General features: G+C 35.9%; 1 protein-coding gene across 11 annotated transcripts in view; it reads left to right on the top strand.

The window, feature by feature from the left end:
* chl1b (cell adhesion molecule L1-like b) overlaps window positions 1–21,578 on the top strand; it is an 82,639-nt gene that overhangs the window by 26,052 nt on the left and 35,009 nt on the right. For 4 of the 11 annotated variants that reach the window (XM_052559522.1, XM_052559521.1, XM_052559523.1 and 1 more), the window contains exon 1: window positions 12,268–12,520. The exons of 2 other annotated variants lie outside the window; for them this stretch is intronic. The gene's annotated coding sequence lies outside the window, so the exon portion shown is untranslated. Of the gene's footprint in view, window positions 1–12,232; window positions 12,521–21,578 lie in introns of those variants that run through there. 5 more of the 11 variants (XM_052559527.1, XM_052559525.1, XM_052559520.1 and 2 more) reach the window with 4 other exon arrangements.

Genomic DNA, 21,578 nt, shown 5'->3' with positions numbered 1-21,578 from the left:
CTGGCAGTTCTGTAGCCTCTGGTTGCCATCCAGAGAACATGACTACATTATTTTAATATATGAGTGTGCATTCCCACACTCTAGATCAGGGTTTCCCGATCTTTTATGTCAGCTGAATTCCTATGATCTCAATAAATTTACTTGAAGTACCCCTGAGATTTTAAGTCATGCCAACTAAATATAATGAATTTTGCAACCTCTTTGCATATTCACTTATGAAATCTATTTTTAAGCCAGTACAGCGTCTACCTTTATATAGATTTAATATTGTACATTTTTTATTTTATTCATTTTCTAAATGAGTTTTATTTAATTAAAATTCAATTTAATCCCTCAAACAGACTTCTATGTACGTAGGGCCTCATGATCAATCAGTGACTCATTTTAATGAATCATTTAGTCCTGTTTTCACAAAATTTGATTTATGTGAACCACCTGAAGGAACTGTTTCATAAATATATAAAAAATATAAATTTAAGTTACTCTCCATGACAGCATCTTGTTTTGCACAAGAATGTGCATATATTGTACCAACATATTTTTTCCTTTGTGTTTTTCCTGCTTTTTTTTTCTATATTTTTCATTGTGCCATTAAGCGGCATTTATGTGAAATGATTCTTCTCAAACTACAACAATGAAAATCTGACATCATTGGCAAATGCTCAGGAGGAGTGCGCTCACATGTCATGTGTCTTTCATCTGTCATACGCAAAAACCATGTCAATCAGTTGTAGAATATAAATACATAAAAATTCTAAACAGGGTATTTCCTTTCTGTTTTTCTCCATTCAAATGTCTTCTATTCAATGAACTGAAGTACTCAAAGCTTTCTCTTTCAGCATATATGAATTTTAATGTGTGTCAACAAGGGACCTAACCTATTTTTCTTTTTTTTTCTTTTCAATACACCACGTTTTACTCAAGAGGGCAAACATACATTTTTAGGATATTTTGCATTGTTTGAAGATGGAGTACTTAGGAAGTTTAACATGGTTGCTGGGTGTGTCTCGCAAAGTATTAGACTGTCTGGTGGTTTTTAAGAGTCTTACATCAAACAAACAATTCACCACACACATTACCGCTGTTGAGTGCTGACTTTATCAACATCATGCAACAATACGCATTTTCTGTTCTCCTCCATAGATGAACACATTACTCATGTCTTGCAACATCTGTTCCGTTGCTGTCACTCTTTTATTTATTTTGTGTATGGCTTTCATTTTTGAAGTCTTTGTTGGAGGGTGCACAATGAGCACTTTAGTGAATGCTGGATATATGATTGCTCAGCTGTACAGTCCGAATATAGCTGCCCTTAAAGTCACCGAGAGCCATTTTCAAAGCAATGTCCAGCTATCATTTCATGTCCTGACACATTGCGAAAGCAGGAGGTGTGCATGAAGAAGTCTTGATATGATATTGTTGAAAACATTTCAGAAAAAGATCAAATAATTGGTTTTAAATGAATGGTTCAGATTATGAGTGAATACATGTGTGGTGAATGGACTAAAACTGCTCGACCACATGATGTGTTTGGATCCTTGTTCAGAAACAATGCTTTTGTCCATTATTTGAAACTAATTTAATTTACTGCCGCCCTTGATCACCAGAAAATGTCTCGCTAAAAGAAAACTCAGCATACTGCCCATTTTTCACAGCCTTAGTTTCACCAGGCAATTAGCGCTTAGTTCTGGGAACAATCTATAATTAATCTAATTAGCATAAAGGAGGCGTGTTTTGCACTTAAAAGGCTGAGAATTACTTTTTATATGCAGCTTAGTGTAATTTAAATGCGTTTATGGTGCGGTTAAACTGAATTGTAGGTGGTTTTGTGCAGAAATACCGCTCACACAAGTGATGTAATGACATGTAGGCGTAGCATTCTATGCTATCATTCATTTCCTAATCAAGTAAATGTGAATTAGTCAATGGGAGTGTATATATTCGGATCAGATTTCAAATCTGATTAACCAACCCTGTTTTGTTGGACTCATTGCAAGGACACAATGTCCTTTAAACCAGTAACACAATGACTCTGGAGAATGCCATTCATTAGCGTCCATTCAGAGCACATGCTAATTTCAGCCAATATAACCCTTCTTTGCTCTTTAACCTTCTGACCAGCGTACATTGAATTCATTCGGCACTCCTTAATTCAGTCCAGACTTTGGTTGAGGATGCTGACGTCATCAAGGGAAATATATTTAGGCTTCACTATCAGTGTTTTAACATCTGCTCTCCAAATGACATTGTATACGAGAGCTAAAGGTCTCATGTTAATAATGAAGAGAGGATATGTGTTGAAGTCAGTGTGTTGGCAGATAGCTGTAGCCTTAGGCTAAACAAAGACAGCACATTCTAAAGGGATGCCAGTTGAAGCTCCCAATGTGATATTGTCCTCATTTTGGCGGGTAATATCCATGAATTATACAGTAGGTAATGTGTTGCCACTATGAGACAGATTTATGCTTGTGATTTAAAGTTTTAGGGGGAAAAATCATTGTGAGCTAGGTATTGATTAATAAAATGACATGTAGTTTTAATAACTGCTGCATGTATTAATAATAAAAATATCAATTTAATGAAAAATGCATGCAAAGTGGACAAAATATTAGTCTGAGAGTCTGATATATATATATATATATATATATATATATATATATATATATATATATATATATATATATATATATATATATATATATATATGATATCTATATAACACTGATATAGATGCATATAAAATATGAAATCATAAATGACATATTGTAACAAATTCTAATTCAAGCATCCACTAGAACATATTTATATGCATATTATGTTTTATATGTATGTATAAATGTAGTATTATGATTTATAAAATTCCAAAAAATCATATATGTCCTATGCTTACAATTCAACAATTCAACAATTCAAATTCAGTTTACAAAAGTAATCCTGTCCAAATAGTGATTTAGACTTACATTCAAGGTTCTTTAAAAATGTTAAACCAAAATATCATGCAGTGAGGAACAGTCTTAGCCATAAAATGTTGGAGATTTCCAAATAGCTCTTTCAATAGGGTTAGCTCTGCGTGTACACAAGGATATCTCAAAACCACAACAAACTCCCACCCATGCACTGTAAAACACAAAGCTAAACTATTCACTTTCCAGAAGCAGCCTTTGATATGACTTTGACAAAGAGGCCTCTGTAAAAGCCCTCTTTTCACTGGGCTCTTTAATGCCGTGGCTCTCCTTTCAAGCATCCGAAAGATAACTTTCAATGTTCTTAAGTGAAACAGGCACATGTGTCACCTGTGAGACGCCCCGCAGGCTGCCAATGAGAATCTCTAAAGCCTCTTACATATGTTGAGCTTAGAGATTACTTTACATTATTTGAAATCATCAGGGTGGAGGAGACTGTTGAGATTTGTGGAAAAAGCTGCATAAAAACGCAATCTCTTCTTTATCACACAGCATGGAGAAGATAAGGTGTAGAATTTCACACTCAGGCTGTTTTAGGGTCATGTAATAAACCAAAATGTTTTTTTTTTTTTTTTTCTTGGAGTAGGAGGAACCCAGCATGTGGACCGTAAAACTACATGATACCTTACCCTCTGAAATGGCTTTAGTGGACAATTACAAAGTAATATGTCCATGTCCCATAGTGCTTGTAAGGAAACATGCACTTTTAGCCCAGGGGGTTCACAAATACCAGATGTGCACTACAGGTGCTGCTATATTTTCAATCATGTCTTCTCAAATGTATATCTGCAGTATAAAACATAGATGGCTCGGTTACCAAAAGCATTTGATAAGTCTGAAATGTTAGGAATTCTACAAAATATAGGTTGTTATAAATGTTGAAATGTTGAGTCGGGTTATGGGTATCTCAAAAGGAACATTACTACAAATGAGGGAGATTACATTACATGTCTTAAAGCATTATGAAACGAATTGTAGTACCATGGTATGTTAGAATAGCAATTCAACTTCTTCTGCTAAATTATTTAAAAAAAAATTATAAACTAATGTGAGGCAGGGTGTAAGACTGAGAACATTCTCTTAAAGGGTCAATCACATACCATGAACCATGATCTGCAGTGACCAGAAGCCATTTTCAGTTCATGTCAATTGCGATGCTATAGAAGTTATAGAGACGGTTAGGAATGCAGTGGAAAATCTCTGTATATGTAAACGTGACATAAGGAAGCACTTAACTTTACCACACATACTTGTTGTTTTGTTGACTAGTGCATCATTTAAATACATCTGTTGCTTTCAATTTTCAGGTTTCTTGTGAATTTTTTTTTTTTTTTTTTTAAACACAAGTGCGTGCTTTAGATTCTGTTGCTTGCAGAGTAATTGATCAGTTTAATGAATCTTGGGATGTCAGTAGGAACATTTGCATAGTAATGCAGGTTTCTAAAGCATCTTATAAACTTTGCCTGTGGCTTCTTTCATTCGCTATTTGCTAAATGGCTTTGGGGAAGAAAAAAATTACACCTTGTTGAGAAAGACGAGACTGTATCTTTCCCACCATTAAATTGCACCTGAGGCTAAGAAGTACTGGAATTTTTATTTTATTGTTGCTCCCGGCACTTTCGCATGATTCTTAATTAGAATTTTATAATGTCATTTAATTTGCTGTTACCTTTATCCTGTTCGCCATGTATATATCCATAAATATATATCCATAAATATATATATATATATATATATATATATATATATATATATATATATATATATATATATATATATATATATACACACACACACACACACACACACACAAATAATAATAAATGTTCTCATTTGTGTATATATATATACATATATAAATGCCCACTCTTTGTAATGAGAACATTTATTATTATTTGTGTGTGTGTGTGTATATATATATGTATATATATGTATATATACACACACACACACACAATTTTTTTTTAAATATTTTTTTATTTAACTGAATTTTAATATATCTATATAATTAGTTTACAAAATATGATTTTTCTTTTTTTATTTCTTTATTATTTCATATGTCAGGCTTTACAGGGTAGATTATTTAATGTTCCTACACTGTTCTCATTACAAAGAGTGGGTGTTTATGTAATATTTCAGATGTATTTCCAAGATCTTGAATGTTCTCAAGCACGAGCAAAATGCTCTGAGGGAAGTTTACCATCTTCTCCACACTGTTCCTCCGTAGTCTGACTAAAGAACACTTGTGCATTCCAGAGGCATACACGACTGTGACCCGCATGTCAATGCAACACCTTCCTTTCCTTCTGAGTGTGGAGACCTCCACCTCATCAGGAGAAACTTGCTCATGCGAAGCTGATCCTTGATACATTATCCGCTGTAGGATTAGAGCAGTATTACAACATGCCCTTCCATTCCCCTACTGGAACCCCCCGACCTCCAAAGACAGACCGCTGCTTTGCCTCTCCTTACAAGGCATTAGCTAGATACTTTGCCTTATCATGGGCTTACTAACCCCTGTGTTTTATCTTATTAAGGGAAGAGGAAGAGAAGGATTGATATGGAGGCCTCCCAGAAACACGCATCTCACTTATGAATCTGATTTAACAGGAACTGAGGTGTCTGTAAGACTGCTATGGATTCCACCTGGAGTGCGTTATGATACGATTTTTCTGTGATGATAGTCAGTGAAGCACTTGGCCTGTAGAATCATGCCATTAAATTACTATCGACCATCTTTTTTTTTTCTTGTAGGAAACTTGAAAACCAGCCCTTGCAGCTTTTTGTACATGCACAGACAGTTTAAGTGGGGATAGGTTGCCATGTACACCCATTCATTTGGAAGAGACATGGTGGTTATTTTAATGAATTTGTCTTCACAGCTTTGTGTTTGTATTGCACTCAGACGGTTTGTGTACACATTCAGAGTACTTCAGCATGGCAGACCCTATTCATTGTTGAGGTTGACCCAGGGGGGAATAGTTTATTGATTTCTAGGGTAACATGATTAAAATGGGTTTCAGGAAGACCCCGACTTGTCAACTAGATGAGAGACTTGGGGCAATAAAGAGAGCCGCGGAGGAGCCGCCTATCAGATAGGACACCACTGACCATTTTTTTCCCTTTATGTTTAAAAGTGCTTTGTAAGAAAGTTTTTCTATATTAAAATTCTGGTTTAAAATTGAATGCCAATATTATGCCAACTACCGTTAATGGCTGATGTTAAAAAAAACTAAAAATGAAACACTTTAAAAATAAAATTAATAATTTTAAATGCTACTAAGTAAATTTAGGCATTGCATTTTGTATTAGAGTTTTTGAGCCAGTTTGAGTTTACTCAAATAATCTGTTTTATTAAATTTTTCACAGTGTATGAAAACAATGTTAATCAGGTAAATTCCCAATATTACCTCATATATATATACAATACTGAATACCAATGAATTAAAAAAAAAAATCACTAATATTGGCGGATGTAGTACCTGTATTGTTTGTCCCCAACTATACAAAAACACACTTGCACATACGTGTGCACACACACACACAAATAATAATAAAAATAAAAGTAAATAATAATAATAATAATAATAAAATTTACAAACAATTTCCAAAAAAAAATAATAATAATAATAATTTTAAATATGCTGTATCTAACTGTATTGAAATAAACATGAAATTTTGAAGTAGAAACTAAAATAGTATTTTCTTGGATAAAACACTCATTTTTTATGTTTCATTTACACATTTGAAAATCTTTTTACAATTAAAAAAATAATAATTTACACAGTCTAATATGTTTAGATTTTGAGCCACTATCCAGTTTGCAAAATATAAACCTTTCAATCTCAATTCAAGACTATTTGACAAGTTAACTTGCCTGTTTTGACACCCCAACCAGGATATCTCAGCGAAAGATGTTTGTTCAATTGACATATGTTTGCACAAGATCTTTGGTGGGGCAGCTAATCAGGAAGAATGATCACATGCTCACTGATGCCAGTGATTGCAGAGAGGGCCATCTGTGAATAAGGCGGCCAGAAAGAGTCTGAGCTCTCTCGACCTCTCTCTCTCTCTCAGGTTGAGTTATGCTAACCATATGGCACACTAAGCCTCACCCAAACCTCAACGAGCACTTAAACACACTTAGCTTTGTTAATTCCATTTTGAAGATGAACGTGGCTTTGAATTGAGGGCCTTCTCAACAGCTGTGTTGAACATGCTTTATTTTCGTCTCAGCACACGTGTAGATTGTATGATAAATGCCTAAAGTAAATCATGTCCTGCATGTTGCTGCTTCTATAAACTTGTGTATGGAAACAATTTAGATGCTATTAAAGTGTCAAGGCTAATGGGGAATTGCATATAAACAGGCAATCAAGACAATGGGTATTTTATTAGAATGGCATATGGTGTTAGAGTTCTCGGAGCGCTACACATCAGATAAGCGATAATTATGACATGTCTGAAAGAGTTCAAAAGGAGGTACTTGGCGACAAACCAAATGAACCTCTTGGGTTCTGGAGCAAATCAACCTATGAAATTATCTGAGTAAATTGACCTTACTTAAAATAAATACTTAGGAGAACATTTTCTACCGCTCCACAGGAGGCCATTGATCAGTGTTGTTTGATTTCAGTGACACGATCAATGTTAACTAGAGCATGTCAAACAAGCTAATTCATGCTAACTTTCTTTTGCATCAGCAGCTGTTTAACTAAATCTAGCTTGAGAATTCAAATAGATCAGGGAAGCACTGAAAACAGGAAGTGCATGAAAATGTATTTAAAATAATAATTGAAGGTCATATTTTAGCGACTTAAATACTTTTTCAAGAACTGTGCATAAATCTAATTTTCTTAAAAAAAAAAAAAAAACTTGTACATGCTGCTCACATATTATTGTGGCACAGTTTGAACAGGTTAAATATATCTGTTGCATGTCATGTTATACAGCATTATCAAAAGCAGTGAATGTGTCTAATTACTATTTGTTTAGATTATAAAAGTAGTGTAATTTGGCGGGTTTTAGTTTTTTGTTTTTTTGGCCTGGAAAGAGTTCAGTTCAGTAATAATTGCATGCTGGATTAGCGTTCAGTCAGCAGGAGACCGTCCTTATTCGGTCTGGTGAGCTGGGTTCGTCCTGCCCCTGACCTACTAGCACATGCCGTACAGCGGTCTTTATGCCTCAGCCTATATCACCAGCTATGAGACACACTCTATAATGCTAGTGCATATATCATCTTGACATGCTAGAGGGCATTGATCAGGGCCCAGGTGAGCTCATTGTGTAGGTTGTCAGCATTGCCTGAAGGTTACAGGGGGTTTATTTCTTATAGAGGAATGCACATGTGCTCCACTCTTCTGTGCCCTTCACTACTTTGTGGTTTTTGCAGGTTGTGCATTTTCTCCTGTCTCTCTATATCGTTATGGTTATGGGGAAATGATAAATGGACTATCCTCAGACAAGGTTTGGACATGTGCATGATACTATATAATACATGCATATAGGAAGAGTAAAAATTAAGAATGTTTTCTACACTATTAGATGACCAAAGCCACTTGAGTTGAATCATTGAGTTGACACTGGTTCATGTAAATAAATCTAACTTGATATCCCTTATACTATGCTATCAAAGCTTAATTAATTTAATGACTAACACACACAAACACACACACAGTAACAGATGACACTATCTTTATACCCTTTTGAAAAATTCAGCATATGCTGGATAGGTTTTGAAGCTTGGCTGCTTGTTTGAGCTGGTTTAAACTGGTCATTAGCTGGTTTAAGATTGTCATGTGCTGGTCCTAAGATGGTCCTGACCAGGAGCTAGTTTCTTATGGCCAGCTTAGGACCAGCACATGACCAGCTTAAACCAGCACGACTACCTACAAACTAGCTTAAACCAGCTCAAATCATGCCTAGCCTGTGCATACTGTTTTTTTTTTCCAGGGTATGGCCAGCAAATCATTTAAAATATCACATTTGATACTTAATGTCATACATTGCAGTAGAATCGATTGTGAGGGGATATATTGAGGGGACATGTGAGACTTCCTAATTCTTGTTCCTTTTAAACATTCAAACTTGGAATAGACGATCATGTGGACTACTTTTAGGTGCTTTTTGGAGCTTGAAATTTACAATGACCATTCTCTCATTCTTGTATCATGAATGAAAACGTCATATTTTTCAAGTGCTTTATATCACCAAATGCAGCGGCAACCCTAGTAGACAAATTTAAAAGACATTTTGTGTGCGAGTGCCTAAGTATATCGATGATCTGCACTAACGATGTTATATGAGCACTATGCTACATAATCATATTTGCTTCTAAATGGTCTTGTATCAAGTAAAAGCATTTTTAAATAGTCATTGGTACTCCTAGTATAGACATGTTAACCGCAGCACACAATGTTGTTTTTGTTTGACTCCTTTTCATAAGTGAAGTTATTCAGTCATATATAGTTTATTCAATTACAAACGCAAGAAAACAAACAACATAAGTGGGCGTAGAAGATGATCATGACAGATCAAACAACCTCAGCCGAATCCTCCAAAGCAGAAAAGCGAGAGAGGTTTCTGACTGTGAACAGTGAATGAAATCGAGGAGCGGCGGAAAAGAAAAAGAAAGAATGGATGTGATCCCCTAGGCAGCACCCAAAACAGTGTCAGGTTTGTTCAGCCTGGTTGCGTGAAGACTAAGCTTGGTGGAACTGGCAGCTCGCCCTCCCATTCACTCTCTATACTCCCTCCCGCCACTCTATTCTAACCCTGTTGCTTTCAGGGAGAAGCATTCCTATGAAGTTTATCAGCCGTCTTTCTGTTTGTGCGGCCATTATGGCAGCTTCATCCTCCGAGCACTTAAAAAGGACACGCTGGGGACTGGAAGGGCCCCGTCAGTTCAGCACCGGCACAGTGGCGCTTTGAGTGTCCTCTCTGTCTGGCAATCTGCTCACGCTATCAAACAACACTCTCTTCCTGCCAAAACCTGCCCCGTCCCTCCTTCAGCAGTGGAGAATTGGCATTTAAAGGGTCTTGTTCACATTATCGCCCAAGTTTGGATGAATGGGCTCTTTGCAGAACAGCTTAGCATCAATAATAGATGTTATATTTGTTCACTGTGCTTATTAAGACAAACATTACTGTTATTGCGCCTATTTAGTTTCTAACTCATTTAACTCAGTACTTAGTATTTATCTCTCCCTTGTTTGTGCTGTGATTGTTTGAATGACCATTTTGATGATTGACAGCCACTCAGAACACTAACAACCTTCATTACACCACAGCCACCACATAGCAACATTATAAAACTACTCCAAACTAATTAGCCATGGTACCTGATCACTTTTTCAGCAACCTTTATTCTGAAAGCATCTTTCCTAATTCTTGTAGGGATTAAATAAAAGTTCTCATTAAAGAGTTATAAGCCATGAACCAAACCAACCAGCTAGAAGGTGAATCACAATATTATAAACTTTGATTTGAAGCAAAAAAATAATATAAATAATAATAATAATAATAGACAAAGGTACAATACTTTGTGCTTATTGGCTTTTATGAAGAAAAGAAAAACAGTCTTATGAAGCATTGCAAATTATATACATTTAAGCTCTTTTGGTGTGATTTGCTAGCCGGATGTTCTTATTGGTGGAATTTTTATTTTTTATATATATATATATATATATATATATATATATATATATATATATATATATATAGATAGATGGCTTCAAGTTAGATGGCTTCAGCAAAAACATACAATGAAAACTTCGGTGCAGATCTGTATTTAGGTTTTGTTATTCTGTCAAAATCAATTTCTCTATGGAGAACAGGAACTGGATAGTTGCAATCAATTGGTAGTGATTTTTGCAGAATCATGGATAATGCAGTTTTTCACAATGGTATTACACAGTTGACCGTGATTATTTAAAATAAAAGTTGTAATACTAATCACTAAGTAGCATACCATTAAAAAGTGATTAAGAGTCACAGGTAATGAAATTAATGGTACATTTAAACAGTGATAAAATGAAAGAATCCATTTTAATTGAATTTTAATTAGGAATGTTTATGGCGCTTGTATGTTTAATGATGTTTCCTGTAATTGATGGCACATCGTGTGATCTCACTTCACACGGAGAGCACTTGACACATGGAGAGCATCATTTTTTTGAAACCTGAAAGACTAATTATACCTTTACCTCTATGGGCACTCTTCCATTTGACAGACACATCAGTGGCACCTACATCAGCATAATTGAAGCAAACATGTCAAGCCTTTCTGATTTCAAGCTCACCCCACACCCATTTACCCAATTCCACATCACACATCACAGCAAGCCTGTTCTACCTCAGCGCTGCAGGATGGGGTGGCGATTTTGTGTTTAGATTGTGTGACCATGTCCTGCCCTGTGCTATTTGCTCTGCCGGCAAATAACATGATCCCCAGAGATCCAGTCTTATTTGTGAGGTACAAATGAACTGTTGCTGTCCACTGGCTTATGTCAATCAAGTGGATTTGAGACAGAGGTTATCGTCATTATTTGGTCCATGCTGACCCATTTTTTAAGTTTCAAAATTCTTGCTTCCTCCAATGCAGAAGCTAAAGTGTACATGTTATGATCTCACAGGCTGCAGATTATATTAAGAATAAAATATTATTGCTATCTACGATATTAATTCAAAATAGATTTTTTTAGGTCTAAAAAATAGGTTTTGCTAAGGATAGCTGCACTGTTGCTGTTCTTCATGCGTAAGGTTTTGGATATGAAAAATGTAAGGTCTTTTCCAAGAGATTTTCTTTTCTACTTACCCTGGCCGATGAGAAAATTAGTGAAATTCACTTACATGAAGCAGTGACAAGTACAAGCCAGCAACCGCATAGCAACTAAAACCATACTGAACACCTTAGCGACTGCATATCAACACCCTTGCAATCAACCAGAACATCATAATGGCTACTATTGTACCAGCAAGTGCTGCTCACACTGCCTTCATAAAATATAAAAGACTAAACTAATAGCTTCCTTAAAATATGTCTATTTATCCTTTCTTTTTAACATCAAACAATACTAAAATAAACTTCAGATTAACCCTATTTAACCATAATGACAATGTTACAAAAGGCAAAACACGGATCTTGACATCCATGGCACAAAACATAGTCAAGTCTCCACATGCAAGAGTGCTTTAAATGCAACCTCTTCCATCCAGAATTCCTTTGCTGTCTTCTCTCTCTCTCTCTCTCTCTCTCTCTCTCTGTATCTCTCCTTCTTTGTACACTCCATGTGAAAAGCGCTCAGATCTGGCTTTGTGGGAATGATTGTCACTCGCTTAATGAGCTTCTTTGCCAGGCGAGAGGCTTTGGCAGCATATGTCTCCCCTGTGCCTCTCTCGCTCGGCACTGTTCTGCTCGCTAGTGGCGGGGCTTCTTTCCCGCGTCTGCTGTGGTAGACGTTTCTCTGTGTTTTCACGCCTGTGGGATTAGACTGTGCAGAAGAGGAAGGTTCGAATGTCTTTTTGAAGACGAGTGGACAAGAATGAAGCAGATTCCTGTGAGTATTTAGGCTTCTGTGTGATGGGTTTTTCTGAGCTTGATATAAAAGCGTGCCGGTAGAGGGAATTACTACTGTAGTAGTGTGTGCTGTGACCCCTGCACGTGTGTTAAAGAAAGCCTTTGGAGGGACTGTGAAGCAGCGTGTGATATGCAAAATGATTTTCTTTTTATCCAGTGGTTAGATAGGATCTAATATTAAGTGCAACCTTTTATATTTTTGTGTTTTATTTTTTTCTGGCATGTTTCATGTGACTAATATCCATGTCAGATGAATTTTACTTTTATTTCATGCTCATATTAATGTTTTGGCTTATTAGCTCTCCTGCTCTGTTATCTATTTTATAATAAGGTAGATTGTAATTGTTAATGACTTTTTTTTAATGTTATGATAATTGATTAAAATCAAAACTTTAACTGCTAACATGATTCAAACATCTTATGTTTGCAATCTGAGAGACCACTTAGAAACCACTGTATATAAATAACTGAATAAATGTAATTATTTTTTAAACCCTTCTGTGTATAGATAGAGTACTGATTTTCTGTTCCCCATGTACATACTATGTACTTATTATAGTAATTACAATAACTATGTAATAACTAGGTACTAACCCTGAACCTAACCCTACCCCATGTAGTTACCTTGTGTTACCAGAACTTTCTTAGATAAATACACTGTAAGTACACTATAAGTACATGTAAGTAAACATACTGTGAAATAAAGTGCAACCCTGATTTTGATCCTAAATTTCCCTCCAATAGAATTTTTTTTTACATTTCTAAATAAGTTAATGTCAGCTTTGTGCTACAGCAGAGGGTTAAAAATTTAAGCAATATCTGCATACTGGGTTTTGATTCTGTCAATTTTTTTTATTTTTTTATTTTTTTTGGGGGGGGGGGTCATTATGATTATTTTGAGGGGTTTAATTCAAAATCCGAACTTTTAATAAAAATGTTGGTTATGTGTACTCATGCATTCTTAGAGTTTCTGAGAACAGTACAAGAATGTTCAACATGTTTTTCTTGATTATTTGCATGCACTTTCCTTTTATTGCTGTTGGTTATTTGGTATGAGAAAAGTTAAGGAAATGTCTGTAACTCGATTCTTTAATCTTTGGGATTTTCTTAATAAGAATCTCCATGAGGTCATAAAAGTGCGTCCAATAAGCACCTTTTTTTGGATTTCGCTGTTTTGTGTCATATTCTGTTTTATAACACGCTAATAAAAGGCCAGTGGTTTATCTAAACGTTGAAATGATTTAGAAATCCGGATTGTTTTAGCGCTTCCGACAGAACTGTCAAATAGCTTATTTAAAACAATATTATCCAGAACAAGTTGTAACATGTTCAACATTAATAGCTCGTACTTTATGAATCACCTTCTACATCCCTAAAGTCAATAGACACAGGTGTGCCATTGTTTGAAAAATATACAGAGGAGAATTAGTGCTGTATTTACTATATGACAAACACTGGATATTTCTTTGCCTTAGGAATAAAAAAATTCTCCTACAAGAGCAAAAAAGTAAATTAGCTTTAGATTTATCAGGGGAAGAAGATAATCTTGGGCACAAGTTCCATTTATCTTGTCTGGCTATAGCCAAGTTTCATCCTGGGAGATTGCCAACATCCGTCAGATCTGAATGAACGTAGCCAGGGCTCTTGCTGTGTCAGTTCCCACAAAATAACACTCCTGTCCCCCTGGTGTGCCTGTTTCCAATCCCCTCTACTTCAGGCCACTCAACACGAATAACAGCCTAATATGATCACTGTCCAGGGCACGTAGGCTTCCACTCATCTCAAAGAGTTCAAAGAAATAGGGGAATGAAAAAAAAATATATAAACGCTGAGACACAAAAGGGAATTTCTCACTCAGCCAGTTCCTTCTCACATGTACTTGAAATGGCACAAATAGGGACATTTTTACACTCTCTCTCTCTCTATTCCTCCCCCTCCTCCCTACTTGACAGCACATCTGTGATTGCCAAGCATTTGAAAGATCTCTTTCATTCTTCACAGCCGACTTCTGTGACCTTAGCTGTGTGGACAATTTGTTTCCTTCTCATTCTCAGATTGGGCTCTATGCATCTGGGTCCAACAACACATCAGTAGAAGATTGCATTGTGGTCATGAACTTGTTTTAAATAGCTGAAATTGTGAAATACTGACTAGCAATACAAGATGCCTGCTGTATTTTAGGGTACTTGAATTCTACAGCTTTTCGTTTGGATCCGATACGTCACAGTTCAGTTAATTTGGTTGGTAAAAAAATGCCTATTCTGGCCTAATTTGCAGTATTGAATACTAAGTATAATGCATTTCTCATTATCGTTTGCTTTCATTAAAATTGCTTTTTGTAAGTAACATTGTTTGTTTCTTTTTAACATCAGTGAGTCTTTTAGGTGAATCATTTACTCAATTGAATTGACTCACATGCTTGATCTTTTTGAATGAACAACATGCCCTAAAGATTCCTCATTCAGTTCGTTCACAGACAAGTTCATTCAAATAGTTCACAAACAAGATTTATTCTTATTCAGTGACTCTCTTGTTTAGTGAAGGGTTGTGTTCGTTTGATTGTTCCAACCAATGAAATGATTCTTCACAACCCATATTTAAACTCTTTGCTCACTTTATAGTCTTTAAAGGCAGGAAAACAGTCACATTTTTCAAAGTTGAAATACTTCAGTGAACGTTTATTTGTTCATTTGTGACCCTGGACCACAAAACCAGTCTTAAGTCGCTGGGGTGACTCGAGAACGAGTCAATCTTTAGTTCGTTATCTGGCTTGACTCAGTGTTCATCTTCAGTTCTCTCTTCACAGCAGTTCAGACAGTGTACTGTTTGAGTACATGAATTACTCCGGGATATTGGTTTGTTTTAGCTCAGAGGGAGTGTCAGCTATATTAAAAAAGTTAACAGCTTAAGTAATTTGTGGATTAATTCGTTTCAAACGATTCAGTTCGATTTGGTGAACTGGTTCACAAAGAAGATCTGGTTAAATCGAATGATTCGTTCGTGAACTGGATATCACTACACTGCAGTGAACGCGCTCACAACAGACCCGGAAGAGAAGACAATGCTGAATAAAGTTTTTGCTATTTTTGGACCAAAATGTATTTTCGATGCTTCAAAAAATTCTGACCCTCTGATGTCACATGGACTACTCTGATGATGTTTTTCTTACCTTTCTGGACATGGACTGAAGTTTCAATGGAGGGACAGAAAGCTCTCAGACTAAATCTAAAATATCTTAAACTGTGTTCTGAAGATGAACGGAGGTCTTACAGGTTTGGACCGACATGAGGGTGAGTCATTAAAGACATAATTTTCATTTTTGGGTGAACTATCCCTTTAAGACCACTTTTGTGGTCCAAGGTCACATTTGTTTAAAAGATTTGTTCTAAAACACTGATTTGTTCAAATTTAGAAGACTATCAACTTATTAGAAAACATTAATAGTACACATTATATTTAGACCATTGATTTTGAAATGCAGACATGAACAATTACAACAATATGGACTATAAATCATTTGTCCTTTGGATATTCTCCTGGTGTGTATTTTTGCCCCGACAAGAACATTTATGAGAGGAAGTTAGACCTTTTCCACTCCATAAAATCCAGAAAAACATGTAACAGGTTGATAACTGGTCTTGGTTTGAGAGCGCTTTTATAATATACTGCACTGTTGACCAGGGACACGTTAATCTCTGTCATAGCAGTTCACAGGGGTCACAAGGTCATCCACCATCTCTCCAATGGGGACTTAAGGTTAGGAGCTCATTTCATTGATTATAGTTCTCTTGCTCTCTTTCCTAATCTTTTTTCACACTTCTTCTCTAGCTCCTTCATAATCCACCTGTACGTCTCGGTCAATACGCCTTTGTGTCATTCTACATTTTGCTCAACCACTCTCCCACTCCATCAAAAAACAATCTCTCCACTTCTCTGTACGGCAAGTTCATGATCCACGCCCATGCCATTCCTCGCCCCCATCCATCTACGCTCTGTCTCCTTCATTCACTCCCACATCCCTCTCCCATCCCCTGTCAATAACAGAGACGGTTTATGACTTCTGCTTCCCACTATCCTATTCCAAAGCTGTCTTCCACCTGCCCACATCTTTTTCTATTATTGCCCAAATACATGCTTTCTGCCTCTGAGCCCAAATCATCCCTGCATTCCTTATTCATCCTCCTGTCCCATCCCATTCCCTCTCTAAGCCTTTTCCAGGCTACTGTATTATTAATGGGTTGGTAATTGAACCGTTTAGTCTCTGGCATGCATGTTAAAATCGACTGAAGCAGAGTCAAATCTCAGTTAGCTATAGTTATTATTTAATATCGCTTACATGTTTTAAGCTCATTTATAGTCATGTCTCTGCTTTGTGCAAACAGAAGTTTTAATAATGTCATATTTTTGCAGATTTTTCCTCTTCTTTCTTTCTTTCTTTCTCAGCACCAAATCAGAAATCAATTGGAAAATTCAGAAAAAAATTGCATTGTTCAAATAAAAGAGTATATATTTACAATACTCATTCATATAACTTGTTGTTGCTGCTGAAAATGTGTACATCTTTATCCATTTTCTGTTTACACTGTAATCAAGCTAAATGAGAGATTAAAGTAACTAAATGGATGAAACACTCTAATTACAGCACAAAATGAGGTGAATTTGCTAATTGCTCTTTAGTGTGAGTAATCTCACCAATTTTTTTAATGTGCTGGAGAGATTAAATCAGAATCTGGGTCTTATCCAAAGGTTTGAGGAGGATACACAGCCATCAAGACTCTTCAAGTAGTTGAATATAGCTATTAATCCAGTTTGACAACACAGGGATGGAGTTAATCCCATTAGTGGCCTTCACAGTGTGCACACAAAGTTTTCATACCAAAAGGCACTTAAATGCTGAGCATGTGCTGAATAGCAGATATCTGTCTATTTATTTACAATGCAGTGGTACTGAGACCATTTGAAGTAGAATTACTGTAAACAGGCAGCTTTGCTTGCATTAACTCTTTCCTTGCCCGTTGTTAAGAGCGCTGTCATGCACTCTTAAAGGGATAGTTCACCCAAAAATGGATGTTCTTGTATAATTTACTCAACTTCATGTCATTTCAAACCTGTATTAGTATTGGAACACAAAAGAGATTTTGAAAAATGTCTCATGCTATGTAGGCAATGGAATCCAATGTTGTTTGGACACCAGCTTTCGGTTACACTGTATTTTGCAGTATGTGTACTTATACTGTACTTAGATTGTATTTAACCCAAGAACGTAGTGGCAGTGTTAATTTTGACACGAAATTTTAATTTAGTTTTAGTCTTAGTCTTTTGACTATAATTCTTTTTAGTTTTAGTCAAGTTTTAGTCATCTGATTTGTTTTAATTTTAGTCTTATTTTAGTCGACTAAAATTGCTTGGTATTTTAGTCGACTAAAATTGCTTGGTATTTTAGTCGACTAAAATTGCTTGGTATTTTAGTCGACTAAAATAAGACTAAAATCAATAACAGATTTACTAGACAATTTTTTACAGCTGGTATAGGAAACAAACTTAACCAAAATATATAAAACACAAATTCAACTTTATTTCAACACAACTGTGTCTTTATTTCGATTCAAAAGCTTTTATGCAGCAACAAACACTGTCATGATAATGTAAACAATAACTAGCTGCCAATTGACCATCAATAAAAGAAAAATAACGTTAGGTCCAGGACCTTAAAGCTTACAGCTGAGCTGAACAATAAGTGCATACATTTAAAGTAAATATTTAATAAGTTGGCAGCTAGGTGGATAAAAAAAGTAACACGATTTTATAAGGTATTCATTTGTCTAGCAATATTGTATGTTTTAAATACTACAATATTGCTAGATTAGTATGTATAATGATAGGATGTGAACATTCATGTTTCACATGACTAATATAGAAATATTTGTGATATTGTCAACAAGTAGAACATTATAAAATATACTAAACATTAGTATTAATCAAATGTATTTATCATGATATTACGTATTAGTATTGTGCTCTCATCTAACTTGAAGAAGGGGCTATTTTACAGTACTTTTCAGTTCGTAATATTTAATGCTACAACATCTACGCACTGCACTATTCCAATTTTGCTTAGCTCAATAAACAAAAGAACATCGTTGTAAAATTACATTTGAGAAAATGTCCGGGTGGCTCGTCTGTAAATGTCTTTTCAAATTGGTTGTGTTCTTGCCACGAATGAGCGCTCTGCGTGCTTTACACTTTGTTTTGTTTTGTTCGTCGTCAAACGTGAAGTGAGCTGTGGACATTTTGTCGCTCTTTTAGACAGTAGGGACTTTAAGCAACAGCTGCGAATGGAACGGCTACAGCGACCGGAAGTTTGCCGTCACACCGCTGTAGCCAAGAACGTAAAAGTCACTAAGCAACGGTAAAACAGAACAGCGCAACGCAGCATTAATTCATTTATTGAGATCCAAAAAAATATATAATTTAAAAAAGCAAGAGAAGGATTGCTTTTGGCGTTAAATGACAATCTTTTGTCAGAAGAGGAGTTTTTAATATTGTATGATGTAAATAAGTCTAAAAACATAACATTTATTTACCTAACCTCTCACGTTGTAGCGACTCCGGCAAATCAGCTGTTCTCCCGTAGTAGACCGTTAAATTAGAACGTCACAAAGTAGCAGTTAAATTCGCGCAGGCGCAATACAACGCCAGAATGGCGTTGCCGTTCCACCAGAGGCTGTTGCTTAAAGTCCCTATCACCTCTTCGAATGCTGACTTCCCGGGAGCTCATAAAAACTGAAAACCTTCGCTTCACGTCTCAATAAGTCAGGCTCTGATTGGTTCTCTTCTCTCATGCAGTCTGTTCTGTTTTGCCGGTTCTTTTGCTCATTCCTCGCATCTCTCCCGTCTGCTGATTTGATTTTCGTCACAGTCTATTTTCGTCTCGTCCTTTATTCGTTGACGATAATGTCAATCAATTTAGTCATAGTTTTAGTCTCCATCAGTGCCTTCTATTTTAGTTTTCGTTTCGTTTTCGTCGGCAAAAATATATTCGTGACGAAAATAATGACGAAAATATTTAGTCAACGAAATTAACACTGCGTAGTGGGAGGTACAAGGTAATTAAATGTGGTAAATTCGTTTAGGGGTAGGTTCAGGGTTAGTACCTAGTAATTACCCATTTATTGTAATTGTTATACACAGTATGTAGGTGCTTCCCACCTTCCCACCTTTCTTCAAAATGTTATTGTTTCACAGAAGTTAGAAAGTCATGCAGGTTTGGGAACTTCTCTTTAAACTGAAAAGACTTTGATATAATAATAATAATCTTTTCTAATTTTTATCTTTATGATTAGATGCTAGTTTGATCTGGGAATTGGCTGGGCAATACGTACATATCCAATACTGATACTGATCAATTCATTTTAAAAAGCACTGATATTAGTTAAGAACCAGTAGATTAATTGTGTATCTCTGCATGTAAGCATCAGATGCATTTCTTCTGGTTATTTATTAAAATACGGCCAGTAATAATCAAATAAATGGTGATGCTTTGGTGGTGACAGACTCTGTTGTGTGAGGAACAGATGTGATTGTTTTTTCTTCATAGAGTTGAACAGCCAACTGCTTCCCTTAGACTGCCAGTTTACTTCCTATTTTTTTTCACTGTCCTGATTTACGCTTATCCTCCATGGCAAATGAGTCTTCACAGTGGGCGAGGCAAATGTGCGAGGGGCAGGACGCCATCAGTCAATTGGAGAGAAAAGCTTGCTCTTGATTGCTCTCTGCCCGGATTCTACCTTCTCCTCCTACTCTGGCTCTTACTCTAGACCGGTTTGCCCAGGCAATGCCAGGTCAGAGTTCACGCAGACCTTCCCACGCTGGGCAGCTTTTACCCCTTGCCAGTATCATTAGAATGAGATGTGGGGATTAAGAGCAAGCTGTAGTTGTTAAGAAAGTCCCACTTTGTTGTTAACAGGGTATTTCTTAGGTAGGCTGTATGGGGATGAACTTTGTTAGTTTGAATGTTGCAGATTGAAATGTTTAGAGGAGCTCTCTTTGGTAGCAATGTTGTCTTACTGACATTTCCTTACAAATCCACTTTCGAGTGGATAGAGTTGGTCTGATTCTTGATGATCTATTTGTAAGTGCCAGATTTATGATTTATTTTTTAACTGAAATGCTCTTTCATAGGACTTCAGGGACTTCTTGCTTGAATATTCCTATGATGATGACATTTTATGGCAAGAGTGAGTTACAGTGTTAGGAACTAAGCGAAGTAGCAGAGCTACTAACTTTTCGAAACTTAGCTACTTTTTTTCAGTGAGTAGCGAAGTAGTCTTGATTCGTTCAAGTGAATTGGTTTCTACGACATTAAACTCACACGTTACACTCTTAGAGATAAATGACTTATTAAAAGACTCTCTCTTTCACATAGTGATGGGAAATCTGATTCATTCTTGTCAATTGATTCATACTAAATGATTTTCTCTCATACATGTCGCAATGGAAAGTGTATTCTAGTGAACAGGTTAATATTAAACTTTCTCACATATTTTACTACGAAAAGACTGATTTATTTTGCTGAATCAGTTCATACCAAATTACTCTCTCACATGTATATCGCTGCTTCATGGAAAGACCAATACATTTTAGTGAATCAATTTATACTAAATTACTTATATGTTGTGATGGAAAGTCTGATTCATTAATTGCTCTTACTAAACAACTCAACTTTCTCAAACATGTTGCTATGAAAAGTAATTCTAGTTCATTTTTGTGATTGAATCATACTAAGTGACTTTTCCTTTTGTATGTTGACATGAAAAGTGGCTGCAATGGTACCAAACAATTCTTTCTCACACATGTTGCAATGGAATGTCTGATTCATTCTGGTTAATTGATTCATTATAAAGGACTCTCTCATATTTTGTGATGTAAATTGCAGTGAATTGTTTTGATCAGATGGTTCATGTAAATGAGCATATTAACAAACATATTCTCTAAGTGTAGCATTTCAGGTTTCATTGCAACTAGTGCAGTAATGAAAA

Source organism: Carassius gibelio, chromosome B6, assembly GCF_023724105.1.
Source record: "Carassius gibelio isolate Cgi1373 ecotype wild population from Czech Republic chromosome B6, carGib1.2-hapl.c, whole genome shotgun sequence".
NCBI classification, from domain to species: Eukaryota; Metazoa; Chordata; class Actinopteri; order Cypriniformes; family Cyprinidae; genus Carassius; species Carassius gibelio.
Note: the sequence above shows the minus strand (reverse complement) of the source record. Positions and strands in the feature narration are given on the sequence as shown.